We start from the raw sequence: 16,486 nt of genomic DNA, 5'->3' as shown, positions 1-16,486 counted from the left end.
TTTTGATAGGATTTAATGCGAACTTCAACTACTTAAAGTACTGAGTAACAGAACACAAAGACACAGAGGAAACAACAGGTTTATTTTCATCAGAAAAGTTTCATCTGAACAAACATCTGACACATTTTCAGTATAAAATCTGTTAAAAACTGTTAAATGGTAAATAAAATTATAGAGAGAGTAACAACAGAATAAATAGTGAATCACAAAGAAAACAGAATATGATACCAACAGAAGCAAAAAAACAGATCTTTGGTAGCTAATCAATGAAATAAATAAACATTAAAAAATAAAGATCTCCAGCAGGGCTCGGATTTGAGTATTATTATCAATATAAAGGGCCAGTTCACATAAATTACACATAATCTTTATATAAAGATGTGTGAAACATTCAGATAATGTTTTGCGATTCAAGTAACCACGAAAATCACACAAAATTGTGAAAAACTTCCCATTGAATTCTCATGAGAAAATAACTAAACGCACTTTTGACTCACATTACTTCATCCTGCTGTAACAAAGGAACATGGTTAAACTTTATACAGATCATTTTTAGTCACAGCTTTCACACTTACAACCCTCTGCTCATTTTGACTCTGCTGGTACAAAAAACACTGCTCAAAACTGAAAAATCAAGGGTTTTACTTTATAAGAACAAGGAAATAAAATGAACAAGTTTTGTGTCACATTCTATTAATTTCTTAATATTTAGGTAAATCTTTTCACGAAATTTCTTTTTTTATTTATAGTACATGTTTGTGTTTTTACAAAGTGAAGACATTTTACAAATAAGAATAAAGAAATATGGACTGCAATAAGAGCTGACAAATAAGTTTTCTTTGTCATTTCCAGTTAGTAAACTATGGAAGCGTATTGCATTCACATGGAAAAATAAAAATCGTCTCTGTTTTTCTGAATTAAACTGATAATTATCTCATAATTACAAGAAACGATTTTATGAAAAAATAAAAAAAAAATTGGCTCTGTTTTAACGAGATAATTATCTCATTAATTCAGAAAAACAGAGCCGATTTTTATTTTTTCATGTGAATGCAATACGCATAAAAAACAGTATAATGTTCATACTGTTTATTTATATTCTGCTGCCACCTGCTGATACAAATATAAGCTGCTTAAAAACACAAAATTACATTTTACGTTCTGAACTCAAGATTATAAATTAGAAAAATTAGCTCTGTGTCATCAAATTCTTTGTTGTTTTGCATTCCTTGTTGTTTTTGTATTTTGCAATAACAAAAATGTAATTTCTCTGACAAATCAGAGAAGAACACAGCTTATGGGTCTAACTATTACATAGATAATTTTATTACTATAAAATACAAATTGTTATGTTAAACATTTATGTTTTAGATTATATAATGAAAATATTTTTTAGTGATTAGATGAACTGACCCTTTAATGATGCTGGATGCTGGTATCCATGAAAACTGGAATGATGAGAGTGAGCACACCTGTCTGGAGGAGGATGAGGTGGGCGGGGACTGTGATGTCATCAGGCGCCTGTGCGTCTCTGGAAAGTTTTGGTCAATAACACGCCTCAAACACTGAGCTGTGATTGGTTGTCCATGTCAGAGTGTGTGTTCCCGCGGTGGCAGCGTGTGCAGCACCTGGTCGAGCAGCTGCAGCGCCCGGTGTAGGTGAACTTCCAACCAGCAGGGCGTGTCCTTAATGCTCTGCCGCGGATAATCACAACCCCAGCCTTTAACAAAACTCAGACGAATGATACACAACCTGCGAAGGTCATCCACACCAAGGCCTGCTGATGAGCACACGTCTGTAAAGGAAGGGGTTAAAGGTCAACACCTATTAATGCACTATGTACAAACACAGCATTTTGTGGCCTAAAATTTCAACAACTGGTCAACAGCTGGTTAGTTCATTTCTTTATTCACAGCTGTGTGTTTCTCGAGAGATTGGTATTACTCACTGACAGCTGGAGCGATGCCTCCCACACTGCTCGGACCGGGAATTGCACCAGCAACTGCTGCCGCCTGAGACACAATGGCTGCCTGAGCCGCTGCTGCTTGCTGCTGCATCTGTCTGTGACACTGACGCAGGTCGAACACCTGAAGAGACAGACGGACAGGTGAGACAGACAGATAGACAGACAGCCAGGTGAGACACAGACTGGTCACCAGATGCAGGGTGTGTTCATCCTTTCACTGTGTCATCACCTTGATATAAGCTCCAGGGTAGATTTTGTGAACTCCATCTCCTGGTGCTCGGCCGGCTTCTCGGTCCAGGTAGAAACTCTGAACAAACACAGAGTGGTCGCTAAGGCAACGCATCCAGACATCCCCCTCCCCTCGACACTCCAGCTGAACACCCCTACCAATGTGGAGCCTGTACAGGAAAAAACAGTGGAACAGTGAATTTAAGATTTAAAAACAAATTGTTATGAAAACAATATCCTTTAGAAAATGCCACAAGCCAAAATAAAATGGAAACATAATGTTGAAAAAATATTGATGGGATGCTATTTTCAATCAATGTATGTATTTAGAGTTTTGTACAGTTATTCTGATGTGGTTTCATAGAGGCTACATCACATTATTGTGTAAATTATGTGTATTATTCTCCTGTATGTCAGTACACTAGTTCAAGCTGCTTTAAACCAGTTTAATCTGGTTTAAACTGGTTACCTGGCCCGATGACTGGCAGCCGTACGGTGGACGTTGCTCAGCTGTCCAAGGCAGAATCGATCTCCTCCTGAAGGATCCACATATCCGTCCACAGTGACTAGAGGACAACTGGACTGGACCTTAAACATCTCACCCACCTGAACATCCAACTCAAAGTATGAGATAGAGCACCAAAACTCTGGACCTGAAAACAGACAGACAGCAGAACAACAAGAAAAAAGTGAAGTACATGTGTAACTGGGCTAATCTACACCTGAGGTTGTTAAGGAGTTGAATGGTTTGTGTGTGTTTCTGTGTTTGTGTACCTGGATGATTGGACACTGGTTGTGGATAAGGAGCTGTGCTGTGATGCTGCGACCCTGTAGAACATCAGCTATCAATTATAAAGGAACATCACACTGTACGGTAAAATAAAACTCAATAAGAGGACATCATACAGAAATGAGTATTGGGTGCATGGTGATGATGTAATGGAGGCTGCTGCTGGTGGCTCCGCCCACTCTGATGAGGTCCTGCAGGACTGTAGGGGGCGGGACTATTACCTGTCCAGATGACTGTAGAGACACAGAAACAGATTCAGGTGAATATATATTACTATTTGATGATGATGATGATGATACAGTAGTATTTGGAATTAATTCAGGTATAATCCAGTGTAGTATATGTATAAAAGACTGTGTATGGTGTAGTACTTTACAGAGGTAGTAGAGGTACATATGTACAAGTTTAGTGCTTTGTGTATATGTACAGATGTCGCCCTTTGTGTATCAGCATGAACAGATGTAGTTCAGGTGTAGTCCAGGTGCAGTACTCCATGTACTACAGGTACAGTATTGAATGTTGTTGGGCTGCTTATCTCAGGGCTCTATTGTGTAGTAGGTGGGGTGGAGAGTTAAAGTGGTCTGGGGGTTTGAGGCGTACTTCAGTGTATAACAGGTGTGTGCAGGTGTAGTACAGATTTAGTACTTTGGTGTACAGGTTTATTATAAACATAGTACTGTTAACATCAGGTACGGTACCAGGTCTAGGTGTGTTGCTGTACTCAGGACTCTGCTGTGTCGTGGTTGGAGTCGGGGTGGGTGTAGGAGTTTGAGGAGGTCTGGGGTGTGAGGGGTGTGAGGAGGGTTTGGGTGGGGTGGGGAGGCTCGGCCCCCAAGGTTTGAAGGTGGGGCGATCTGAAGGAGACCCTGAGCCTCTGTAACCCCTCCTCCACTGCTGCAGCCGGCACCTCCTGCAGTACATACAGTAAGTATGTTATATTAGTACAGTACATTGTACATATGCTGTATTATTAAGATAGTTGTGTTATATAGGCTTTGTCTTTGAACTGGAAACCTGATTTGTTCTATACATGTTGGAACATACTATTTTCTGTGACTAATACTTAAGTACACACAAACTTCACACTTTTAATGTCAACACAACTTTTATGAGAATGTTTTACTCCTGTTTTATTGAATCCATTTTAACCTTTTCTTTTATCTGTTGGCATGGGTCACTTTTGGCTCAACAGAGAAATTGTCTTCAGGGAATTGTGAGAATTTGCATTAAAACTGCTGGCACTCCCCTAACTGATCTTCATGCCCTGTATAACAGCAGGTCCCTGAAAAAGGCTAGAGGCATTATTGCTGACTCCAGTCATCCATTATCTGATGAATTTACATTGCTTCCATCAGGTCATAGATATAGCCAACCACTGTGCAGAACCAATAGGTTCAAAAATCACTTATTCCATCTGCCATCCGGCTGGTTAATGACACTAAGTATTTATTCCTGTATTGTTGTATTTATTGTATTTGTTTTTGTCTGCCTTCTTGCTGATTGTTCCGCTGGCTGCAAAATAAATTACCCTTCGGGGATAATAAAGGTACCTTGATCCTTGAACCTCTATGGCAGCATGTGTGATTTTAAGAAAATCATTACGTTTTTAGTTATGAACACCTACTAACAGTAGGTGGTGAACTAACAGCAGTTAATATGAGCTGATGAGCTGAAAGGGAAAATGTAACTTTTCTTCTAAATACTGTTGACAGGAACTATAATGTCTACACGTGAAGAATGGATCTGGTTTGAATAAAGTAACAGAATTCTCTGAATATGAATAATTTTGCAATTATTCCATATAATGTAAGTAGAAGCTCAACTAATAGTACATAGACTAGTCAACTCACCTGGAGGAGAGAGAGGCATGCTGGGATATATACTGATGGGATGGGGATGAACATAGGGGTCCGAGTGTGCGGGCAGGTCAATCTGAAGACAGTCCTGTACGAACTCTTCTTTTATCAAAGTCTGAGGACCTGAAGGAGGACAGGGTGGGGTGTTCAGATGATCACACTCAGAGAAGGAGGAGACCACCCCCTCATAAGGAGAGGAATCTGTATGGTTTATTTACCTGCAGGGGGGGGCACCACCCTCTCATAATGGTAGGGGTTCACACAGACGCTGTCGTATTTCAGGTCGAAGGCGAACTGACAGAACTTGACATGTTTGAGTTCGTTCTTGTGCAGGTCAGGCCAACGCCACAGACGAGCGTAGATCACATGAGGGAAACCTTTACGACCTGCGACCTGAACACATACAGGAAGGTAGATGTGGATGCAGAGGAGTATTCAGACCCTTTCTTTAAGTTGAATATATATGTTTTAGACATTCAAATAAATTTCTGTCGACATGGAACATTTCATAAGCATGTTAAAGGCATTTATTGGATTGACGTTAGAACAAATACTGCATGATGTTAGGGCTTAACAGGGCAATATGTTGTACTTCAACTTTCAGATGATTAAAAATTATCTAAAATTGTCATGAGAGTGTTTAGAATAAATAATTCTGGATATATGCCAAAGAAACCACTGTATTGGATTGTGGAGATATGGAATTTACTTATACCAACAGTTTAGTGGATTTATGTGACCATTAGAGGGAGTAGTGAGTCAATCTTCCAGAACCACTACGGAACTTTAGAGTCAAAGAAAAAAAAATTGTCAGACATTTATGATGTAGTAAAAAGTCTAACATTTGCCTCTGAAATGTAGTGCAGCAGAAGTACAAACCTGTAGAAAATGCTGGAAAAACATAATGAAGTGAAGTATAAGTACATCAAATGTGTATTTAAGTGCAGTAGTACTGAGTTACGTTCCACCACTGCTGTTAAGAGACAGGCAGACGGTCAGAGAGTCAGTGAGGAAACTTCATTCATGGAAATGTAAATAAACCATCAGAACACACTGAGTCATGGCGAGCAGCGGTTACCACGGAAACACTGTGTGAACCCATCAGGCCAAACCACCGCTATGACACCATGTCTGACCTCACTGCTGTGTGTTTCTGTCTTTCTGAGGACATTATGGTTTGTGAGGACATGCCGTCTCTCCTCTAAGTGTGTGTTTGATGGTTCAGACTTGGTTAGAGTGTTAAGGTTAGAATTAGGTTAGATTAGTGTTATGTGTGTGAGAAACAGCCAGGCCTCAACACACTGTAAAAAATGCTGTCTCTACTTTCTGAACAAATTAGTTTGAACATGGAGTATTTGATTTATTTGTCTGATGCTGAAAAATAAAACTGTAGTGTCTATGTAATTATGAACATGAATATTAGCCTTCAAATCATCTGAAATATGAGGTATTTTACACTGAATGCATTATTTATAAGCCAGTGAAAAGCTCTTTAGGTTATGTGTTAACATCATTTTCCCAATATTAATTAAGACTAAAAATTATTTTCACTGTCAAATGAACTGTTGTTACTTTACTGACTGCTTATTTGGTTTTCTAAAACTGTTGTATTTGGCTCAAACCCCAAACAAATTCACTTTACAGTCACAGAAGAGGAAAGAAACCAGAAAATATTCACATTTAACAAGCTGTAATTTCTACTTACTTGTTTTATAAATTACTCAAACCAATTTTTGACGATCAAAATAGTCGTGGACTAATTTAAATCTGAATTTCACATATTGTACCGATGCAGTGGAAAATGATTTTTTTCTGGAGGTCGGAAACAGAGTGAACTCTTCATGTGAATCATCCTATCAGAGCAGAGTGTGTTCTGTGTGGTCAGGTGAAGGGCAGGGATAAAACTGTAGACAAAACACACGAACACACACATACTACGCAGGAAAACATCCGTCCTCCGTAACAACTCACTGCCTCGTATTCTACTCAAACCAAACCAACATGTCGGAGACTAAACAGGGGTCACATGGTCATGTCATCATGAGTGGATTGGCTCAGTGTCACATGACAGGTTTTATCTGATGCACATGGACTATTACTTGACAGCATGTTACTTTTATTATTAAATGAATAAATGTATCAAATACTTCACCTCTAGTCATTGCTTCGCCTAAAATGTTGCATCATGTCTGGATTGCTTTTCAACACAAAGTGAAGCCCTTAGAGATGTCACACTGCTCTGTGTCCATGTTTATTCTCAGTCTATGATCTGCCCTCAGACTGACTGACTAATTGCTTTATTCCTAGTGTTATAAAATTTGGACCCCCAAATACCAAGCCCACCATCTGGGGTTGCAAAGGCTATTTTACAAATATGCTCATTAACTTTTTAACCACTTAACCCACCCACATGCTTTAAAAGTGGAGTTTCTTAGTGTCTTATCTGGACCCTCAGAGGGTCCTTGGTGAATATGATTAAGTCCTAATGTTGAGTAGCTTTGATTCACCATCAGTTCTTAATTTAAGTTTAAATAAAAGTTAACTCCCTTTATTGTTCATAGGGGAATTCATTCTCTGCATTTTGCCCAACCTAATAAACATACGCATAATAATAATAATGGATTAGATTTCTATAGCGCTTTCCAAGGCACCCAAAGCACTTTACATTATTGATCCCTTATTCATTCGCTCACACATTCACTCTCTGGTGGTGGTAAACTACATTTGTAGCCTGGCTGATGGATGCCAATTCACACCAAATGGCCCCTCTGACCACCACAGAACATTCATAGGCATACACCAGCATGAATGAGGTGTTGGTGGTTGAAGCGTCTTGCCCAAAGACACAAAGGCACATGACCAAGACAGCAAGATTCGAACCACCAACCCTTTGGTTATTGGACAACTCGCTCTACCTCCTGAGCCATTAGCATATTAGGAGCAGTGAGCGGCCACTGACAGCTCTCGGGGACCAACTCCAGGTCTTCATGGCCCTGACAGGAGAACTATCCTATATGTACCTGTTTTCAATGTAGACAACATAAACATAAGAGTACATATTTATTGATTGAAATGAATGGAACCTTGGGCTCATGCAGGATTTGAACCTAGGACCTCTCACACCCTAAGTGAGAATCATGTCCCTAGACCTAGAACTACACTCTAGACATAGACATACAACTTTCTAAATAACAAAACATTTCCTACAGTATCTGTCTCAGCTACTCAGTAAAACTTCCATATTTTTTGTTCAATTCCATTCATTTTTTAATGACAAGTCAAAGCAAATGTAAGTGAGACTTAAAATGAATCAGCTAAAACCTGAAGTTCTGAATCAGATAATGCTGATACTAAAGCTTAGAAAAAACTGTATACTCTAGAACAGGTCAGTTATCACAGAAACTATTCCATTTCTTTGAGGGTTAAAGAAGCAAAGAAGTATACCTTGAGCTTATTTCATTATAATGTGCATAATAATACTGCACACTATCCGTTATTGCACAGCTATTTACTAAAGAAACCAGTCATATTCTCCTAGATTGAATAGATTAACTCACTGCATTTTCTCTGCAATATAAGCCTTAGGTGCAGCACTCAAGCTATTCTTGACATCACTCAAACCACTTCACCATCTTGATGCATCAAGAAAGTCGCTGTTTGTGGCAAAGTTATCTTTTACATTGATAAAACTTATTAATCTCTCACCATTGACCTCTGTGCATACATTTTCCAAAGTTTGGTCCCATGAGACACAGCAGAAGGGGTGGGATTTTGCCTCTCTACAAGGAATTTGTCTTTTAAGGAATAAGGGAAAAAGTAGAATATATCGACACAAGCGGAGACGTACAGGTACAGTGGAAATTGAATGGATGACTGGATTCAGTGCAGTATATATTTAAGGCTAAAATGATCTGTGACACTATTACTACTACTATTAATAAAAATAATGTTATTATTAATTTTTGTGGAGCTTCAGATTTGTACTCAAGTTAAAATACAACTCCATTCTTACAGTCTTCTTTGTTTAGTCCCTGAGCAGCAAAAAGTAAATAAACTGTGAGCCTCACGTTATTAAAACTGACAGACATTAAAATCAGAACACAGGGAGTTTTTTTTACAGTGTAGAAATGTGTGGTGTGAGATCTGAGTCTGAATCCGAGACGAGTCCACATTCCCCTGTCTGACACACACACACAGACACACACACACAGAGTCTGTCTGGCTTAATGTAGCCCCGCCCCTTTCCTGTGTTTCAGACAAAACAAGCCTCCTGCCCTTCCTCCTGCTCCTTCAACAGTGAAAACACTGAGTTCAGTCTCTTTTACATCAGACACTGTGAAACTGTTTAATCTGTCCATCTGTGGCTTTGTTTCAGACATTCTCTGTGACATTCTCTGGGTCAAACACTGTTTTATAGAAGTAGAGCCAACAGATCAGAGTATATCTGAGTCTTAATTAGCTCCAGGGTTCTACTCTGGGGTCACAGGGTTCCTCTGGAGGTTCCACAGGTTCTCAAAAGGCCCTGGTGAGGTTTCATATGATACAGATGATCCAGTGAGCTTGGGTAGGAAGTTTAAAAGAACGGTTCTAACAGAAATGTTTCAGGGTGATGCTTCACAGATACTAAAGCCACCTGTGGATCTCACAAAGTTACAGAACATTCACACCTTGTTTAATCCAGATGAAAGTCATAGAAACCTTTAAAGCACTTGTGGATTCAATCCTCACTAAAGTACATAGCACATACGGCAAGGTCAAAGTTCAAATTTAAGACATGCTGAATGGTTCAGGAGTAATACAAAAGAAAACATTTCACATTTCCCTCCAGTCCCTACTCAGGTCAAACTATAGTGGGTTTTTAAAGGCCAATACTGCAAAAAATTAACCATCTCTGATTTGAATCAAAATGTGTTGAACTAATCAACTAAGTCAAACTACTAAATAATATTACTACATAAATCAACCATCAACCACTATCAGAACCAGTTTCTGTTCTTACTGATAGTTTGTAAAGTCTCCTATCAGTACTTTTTCATTGATCAAACTGGTAACTTTTAACTCAGTAAATGTCCAGGCCTTTATTTCTTTCATACAGAAGGTACCAGGCTTTTATTGGTATGAGATTTAAGTTTTTATAATTTCCTCTGTTTAATCTGTAGAAATGGTCCTATTTATGGTGAGACTCTGTCTTTATCCACTCTTGTTTGCAAAGATAAAAAGTACTGTATTTTTCTATTAATATAAACTCAAGAGTTCCCTAAAAACGATTCAAATTAAAAGCCCTCTAGTTTTTCAGTGAATAGAAATCATTTACTGATACATCATTTATTTATTTCCATATTTCATTACACTATTTTTATGTTGTTTTTGTCATTTTCTTAATTTTGCCTTGTTTTTCCTATTTTCTATTGTTTTCACCCTGCTTTGTTTGTTGTGTGTGACATTCACTGACATCTATTTGTGTTATAGTTTCATCCATTTAGGTTGAAATCGATGTTGTTGTGAAGATGCAAATTTATGCAAAATAAAAGAAACAGATGGTTCCCCATGCTTTAAAAATAAGACCATCTTGAAAGAAAAAAATATGTAAGGACAAGAAAGTGCAGATATTTTCTCCCTTTTCCACTTCAGTTCTTGTGGTGTGTGGAGGTTTTCCAGAAGTCTCTTCCAAACAGATCAGTGAAAATGATTTGCATCAGCATTTACAAAAGTTTCACAAATAATCTCTGAATATTCTAACATGTCTGACACACACATCACATAATGTGAAGCATTAATTACACCACTGGACAAAGGATCACAGATTACTCAAAAACCACCTCATCTGCTGTGAATGTAGTCAGTTACATTACAATAAAATGTAAAATTTACCTGCACAACAGCAGTTACAGAGACAGAATCAACTGTAATTCAGTATCATGGTGAATGAACAACTGATTCCATATAGAGTCCATCCATGGACCCATAGGAGCTACCAGGCAAAGACTACAAAGTGTTTGTGTCATGGGTGTCAAACTCATTTTAGTTCAGTGGCCACATACAGCCTAATTTGACCACAAACAGGGCTGGACCAGTAAAATCATGCCATAATAACAATTCCAAATTTTTTTTCCCTTTCTTTTAGTGCAAAAAAAAAAGTAGAATATGAAATGTTTTACATTTACAAACTATCCTTTCACAAAAAAAAGTGAATAACATGAACAACCTGAAATTTCTTAGGAAGTGCAGTTTTAACAATATTGTGCCTCAGCTTGTGATTACACATTACAATTTATAGATCACAGTGTACATCTACAAAGGCAAGAAGCATTTATGTATCTGGAACTGAAAAATATAACAATTATCCATCTATCCATTTTCTTCCGCTTATCCAGGGCTGGATCACGGAGGCAACAGTCAAACAATTAACTTTGTGATCAAAACAGAAAAAAAAAGCAGCTTGTTGACTGTCTCAGTCCTCTGTGTAGTTTTTGGATTTTGCCAATTCATCCCATGGGCTAGATTGAACCCTTTGGAGGGCCAGTTTTGGCCCACGTGCTGTATGTTTGACACCCCTGGTCTATGTCATAGCTTCTATAAAACAGTGTTTTTGTCCACATCACAACACAGCCCCACACTTCACAATCGAAAATAAGGGTCAGGGTTTATTATGCCACAGTGCAATACCACTGATGACCACTAGGTGCAACTTCAAAAAGGCCCGACTCCTGAAGAGTCACACTGAAGGCAATAACTTTTTTCCTAGGAGTGATTCTGGACCTATTATAACTGTGTGGACTGACAGATGTGAGCAACAGTTGCCAATTTAGAAAAACAGAGCAACTACAGTGGAAAATAAGTTACATTAACCACTTTACTGAGTCACTAAACGAGTGTTTAGTTCATATAAGACACCTCTGACTCCTGTAGCCCTGCCCCTTTTGACCAAATATGGTCACTAAGGGCTTCAATAAGTCGAGATGATGATGACCAAATCAAAATAGCAGATCACAAACATCACATCACAGCTCTTCTGTCCACTAAATAGATAGACTATGATCTAAACACAGCAAAGTTATGTATTTTAAACAAATCTGTGTTAACTGGGCCTGGACAGGATGTTAGAAAGCCTGACAGATTATCAAAGGTTCCAGAGGTGGATCTGAGGTTTTTGAGAAGGTTTTTTTCTGATATTAATGTTTGGTATCATGTCAATGTCTGTAAAATGAACATAAAGTCGAAGGTGTGAAAAAAATTTATATTAACTGAAATTCAAACTGTACAAAAAGTGAGAGGAGGTTTTTTTTTGGTGGAGTTAAAAGAGTTTGTTCTTTCAGAGGTTCCTGGAGTCCCTGATGTGGTTCCGCTGGTTCCTCATATAATAAGTGTGATCCATGTTTACATCCGTCTGCTGTGATGATTAGAGTCTGACTGCAGACCACACCCGTCTGTCAGATACAGGAAGGAACACGAATAAAGACCCACCTGACACAGGATGAAGTCATGTGACCGTGAGTGTGATATGACAAAGGCTCCTTTTTTTTTTTTACCTATATTTCAGACTGAGGTTCTGTATAAGCTGTTCACCAAGAAATAAACTTGGTGAATCTGAGTTAAATAGGTGAGGGAGTTATTTTTTACTGCTCCTATCACCTAAAACACGTACCGTATATTCTATAGGTTTTTTGCTATTTATATGTATAAGATCAAATAAAAAAAAAAATCAAACAGGCTAAATAATGTAATTAATTCAGTATTTATTATCATTACTTATAGTCTGACGCATAGGTGGTGTCAGAAAAGGAATAAAAAGTGAAGATGCATGATATTGGACAAAAAATTTTATTGTGGAATATATACTGGAATATATTTCAGCACTAAACTGACACTGATGCGTTTGTGATCTATATGACTTTTATTTGCTGATAATTCTTTTGCATCTTCTCTGATTATTTATCTTACTGTTTATACTTATTGAGGTGGGTTATATGTATATCAATTTCCTGAGGTTGTTTAGCCTCACCTGCACAGTCTGTTGCATTCTAAGTCATGTCTTTTTCTTTTGCAAATAACAAATAAGCAAAATTTTTTAAATAATTAAAGAATACAGCAGACCCTGGGTTTCCCTGGACTTTTGCCATACCATCTTGTTGCCATGGTTACCCACAGGAATGCACAGCTTTGAATTATATTAGCTGGTTTTCGTTCCAAAAATATGACAAAACTTTAACTGAATTGAACATTAGCCCTATCCCCTCTGATCACTGAAGATGTTAAATGATATCAGTGGTGTCTTCTTATACTGATGTTCAATTATGCAATAAATAATCAAACTTTGGTCCAATTTGTTTAGTGTTTCACAGTGGACATTAAATCAGTAAAGCTTCCAACTCAAAACCCCCTTCATCCAGTTTTCAGTGTTGATGTTGTGACAGTATCAGGGTCATGGTCAGGGCTTTGACGTACCTGCAGCCGTCCGTCCAGTGTCCTCTGGATGGTCACACACTTGCTTGGATGGACTCCGTTGGTGGTGACAGCGGTGATGAGCGAGTCCAGCTCATCCTTCTTCTCCTTCAGCTTCTTCACCAGGCTCTCGATGGCGCGTTTAGCGAAGCCCTCGTTCTCTCCTCCTTGGCGGTGACACATGAGGCTGTGGACGATGCTGAGGCAGGCGTCGGTGCTGCTGGGGGCGGGGCTGAGGACCGACATGACGACCTGAACCAACAGATATGTCAAATAATTCAGGAGGACCACATAGGCAGTGTCAATGTGAATACAGTCTTAAGTAACTTAAGTTAGAAATGCATTAAATATGTTTTAATCACATCATTTTCCTGTTTTCCATGTTGTTACATCTCGTACTTTTATATTAATTTTGTCTTGTCATGTCATTTGTTTCATTTACATCTGATTTTTTTCTTATTTTAGTATTTATGTAATTTTTTTCTGAAGTCTTTTACATTGTTTTTGTCATAATTTATCTTATTTTGTCTTTGTGTGGCCTTTGTTTAATTTTGTCTTGTGTCTATGTTGTCTTCGTCTCATTTAGTCATTTACATTTTTCACATATTTATCTTTGACGTAGTCAGATTTTTGCCAATTTTGTTGTTTACACTGTTTTCATCTAACTTATCTCATTTGGTCTAACATGTTGTTTTAGTCTTTTTTTTTTATTTATGTTGTTTTCATCTTATTTAATTTTTTTTGTTGTGGTCTTTTCATCTTATTTTAACACATTTTGTCTCCAATGTGTTATTTTGTCTTATTTCAACTTTTATATTATTTTCATTTTACTTAGTCTTTAATGCTCTTTTCATCTTATTTTGTCTTTCACTGTGCTTTTGTCTCATTTTAACATATTTGGTGTTTTATGTCATTTTTGTCTTATTTTATCTTATTTCAATTTTTATGCTGTTTTCATCTTATTTTACCTGTAAGACTGTTTAAATCTTTTCATATTTGGGCACTTATGTGTGACATTCACCAATGGATTCACCAAGGGCATCATCTTTTCTTGGCGCTTTTGCTTTATCCATTAAGGTTAATCATAAGGACCCAGTGTTACTTTTTGGTCAGCTCCCAAATGAATTTTTCTCTATATTTAACCTTACTTAAGTGATTTAGCACCATTTATTGTAATATTATCTTCTGTATTTTGTGTTTTTCCCAGTGAAAATCTGATATTTTCCTACATTTAATTTACTGATCATGTAGATGCTCTTAAAAGCTTAGAGTAAAGTTAAGGAATATTACAACAAAAACAGAGAAAACTGAAGAAAAAGTGACTTTTTCAGCAAAGATATCAATAACTGAACATAACCTAAGTGTCTCCATCCACTGTCATTAATCCAGCTCCAAGGGTTTTACTGGTGAATCACTGTTGTAGAAGATGACGGTGTTTCCACGTTCACTATGAAGCCTCTATGTCCAAATGGGTCATATCTGATGACCATGAAAAGATGACAGACTGTATTTTACACCAATTATTTACATGTATTGATAGGATTAGTGGATCAACAGGTATTAAACAGTTACATCAGCAGAGGATTTTGGTAGACAGTGGATGTTTGGGTCTTCATGGGTTATTATCAGTCTTGATGTTGTAAAGTTTTTCAAGATGTAAAATAATATTAATAATCATATACATAATCCCTCTAAATGCATTAAAATGAAATCCTGTTTTGAAAATGCAAGGCGTAGAAAGGATAAATATTTGGGTAAAAATGCAGAAAGTAAAAGGAAAATGACATCAGAAAAACAAACACTCAGGCATTTAAGTACAGATACTGAAAAACTACTGAAATACAGTTTGCAGTACTTGTTGCTTCCCATTCTGATTAAAATACACTTAACGCTATATGCATTCACATACAATAGTGCAAAACAATGTTTAGGAAAACCAGAATATTAACAATATTTTTTAATACACTTTAATTAAGCTAATACAGTAAATTATAGGTTACCTTAAAGAAATGTTTCTGTAATCTGGAGTAAAATACTGTAGGGAAAAAGACAACACTTTCAAGACTGATGAATAATTATCATTTCACTGTAGCTGATGTATAGAGAGGAAATAAGAGAAAACAGGCAGACAGGTAGACAGGTAAACAGACATTTGCTGCTGCATCAACAGTTGTCAGCTGTTACAGAACCAGAGGGACCAGAGAAGACAGCGGTGTGTGTCGGCTTCACTCACCGGGACTCCGCTCTCTCCGCTCGGCTGTGGTCTGCTGGCTGTGTCGGTCTGTCTGTCCGTCTGTCCCTCCGTCTGATCCAGACTGTCTGAGTCTGCAGAGGAGGAGGAGGAGGATGTGTCATGCTACCCCGACAGCCAGACATAACAGGAAGTGAGGCAACTTCAACACTTTCTAAAAATAAAAATAAAAGCAGCCTTCCGAAACACTGCGGAAAAACACATCAGATCATAATAATCTGTCATTAAAAAGTCTGTTTAAGTTCATACTAACTGTTCTGACTCTTTCAAGGTCTTGAAATATGGATGGAGATGCACATTCAAACCGTTTATTCCTGTTCTGTCCATCAAAATTAACTCATGGCTGATACATTATAAAGTTTATAAGTGTATAAATAAGTTGGCTGTAGGTAATTAATTCCAGATGTCTGATACACTGTCTTCAGGGAGTTTTAAGTATCACCCAGCTGCATCTGATAATGCTTTTATTTTGAAGGCTTTATCCGGAGAAATGTTGGAGTTTAACCGTCAATGTGAGGACATTTTCTGTCCTCGTGGCTTTCAACGTGTTTTTAAAGGTTAAGATTTAGTTTAACACTTAACGGTTAGTATGTTTGTAGTGAGTAAAGTTAGAGTAAAGGGATAATGAATGTGTTTTTTCTGAGAGTCCTCACAAAGATAAAGAAAAGGGAGTGTGTGTGTGTGTGTGTGTGTGTGTGTGTGTGTGTGTGTGTGTGTGTGTGTGTGTGTGTGTGTGTGTGTGTGTGTGTGTGTGTGTGTGTGTTTGCACGAAACACTACCTGGTTTCCTGTCTTGCGGAGACATTTGGCGCCATCAGGTGGTAAAGATGGCGTCCTGCCCTAGATAGTCTGCAAATCCACTAACTGTTGTGCCGAATTCTCCTCCCTGCCAAAAACTGCTCCCCCTTCCTAAATCAGCCATGAAGAGGACAATGTGCACCGAATTAACTTTAG

The 16,486-nt window shown here is 37.8% G+C and overlaps 1 pseudogene; it reads right to left on the bottom strand.

Moving 5' to 3' along the window:
• Positions 1–749: 749 nt before the first annotated feature.
• LOC115435458 (mothers against decapentaplegic homolog 4-like) lies at positions 750–15,636 on the bottom strand (annotated as a pseudogene).
• Positions 15,637–16,486: the final 850 nt, after the last annotated feature.

This window comes from Sphaeramia orbicularis, chromosome 16, assembly GCF_902148855.1.
Source record: "Sphaeramia orbicularis chromosome 16, fSphaOr1.1, whole genome shotgun sequence".
NCBI lineage: Eukaryota > Metazoa > Chordata > Actinopteri > Kurtiformes > Apogonidae > Sphaeramia > Sphaeramia orbicularis.
Note: the sequence above shows the minus strand (reverse complement) of the source record. Positions and strands in the feature narration are given on the sequence as shown.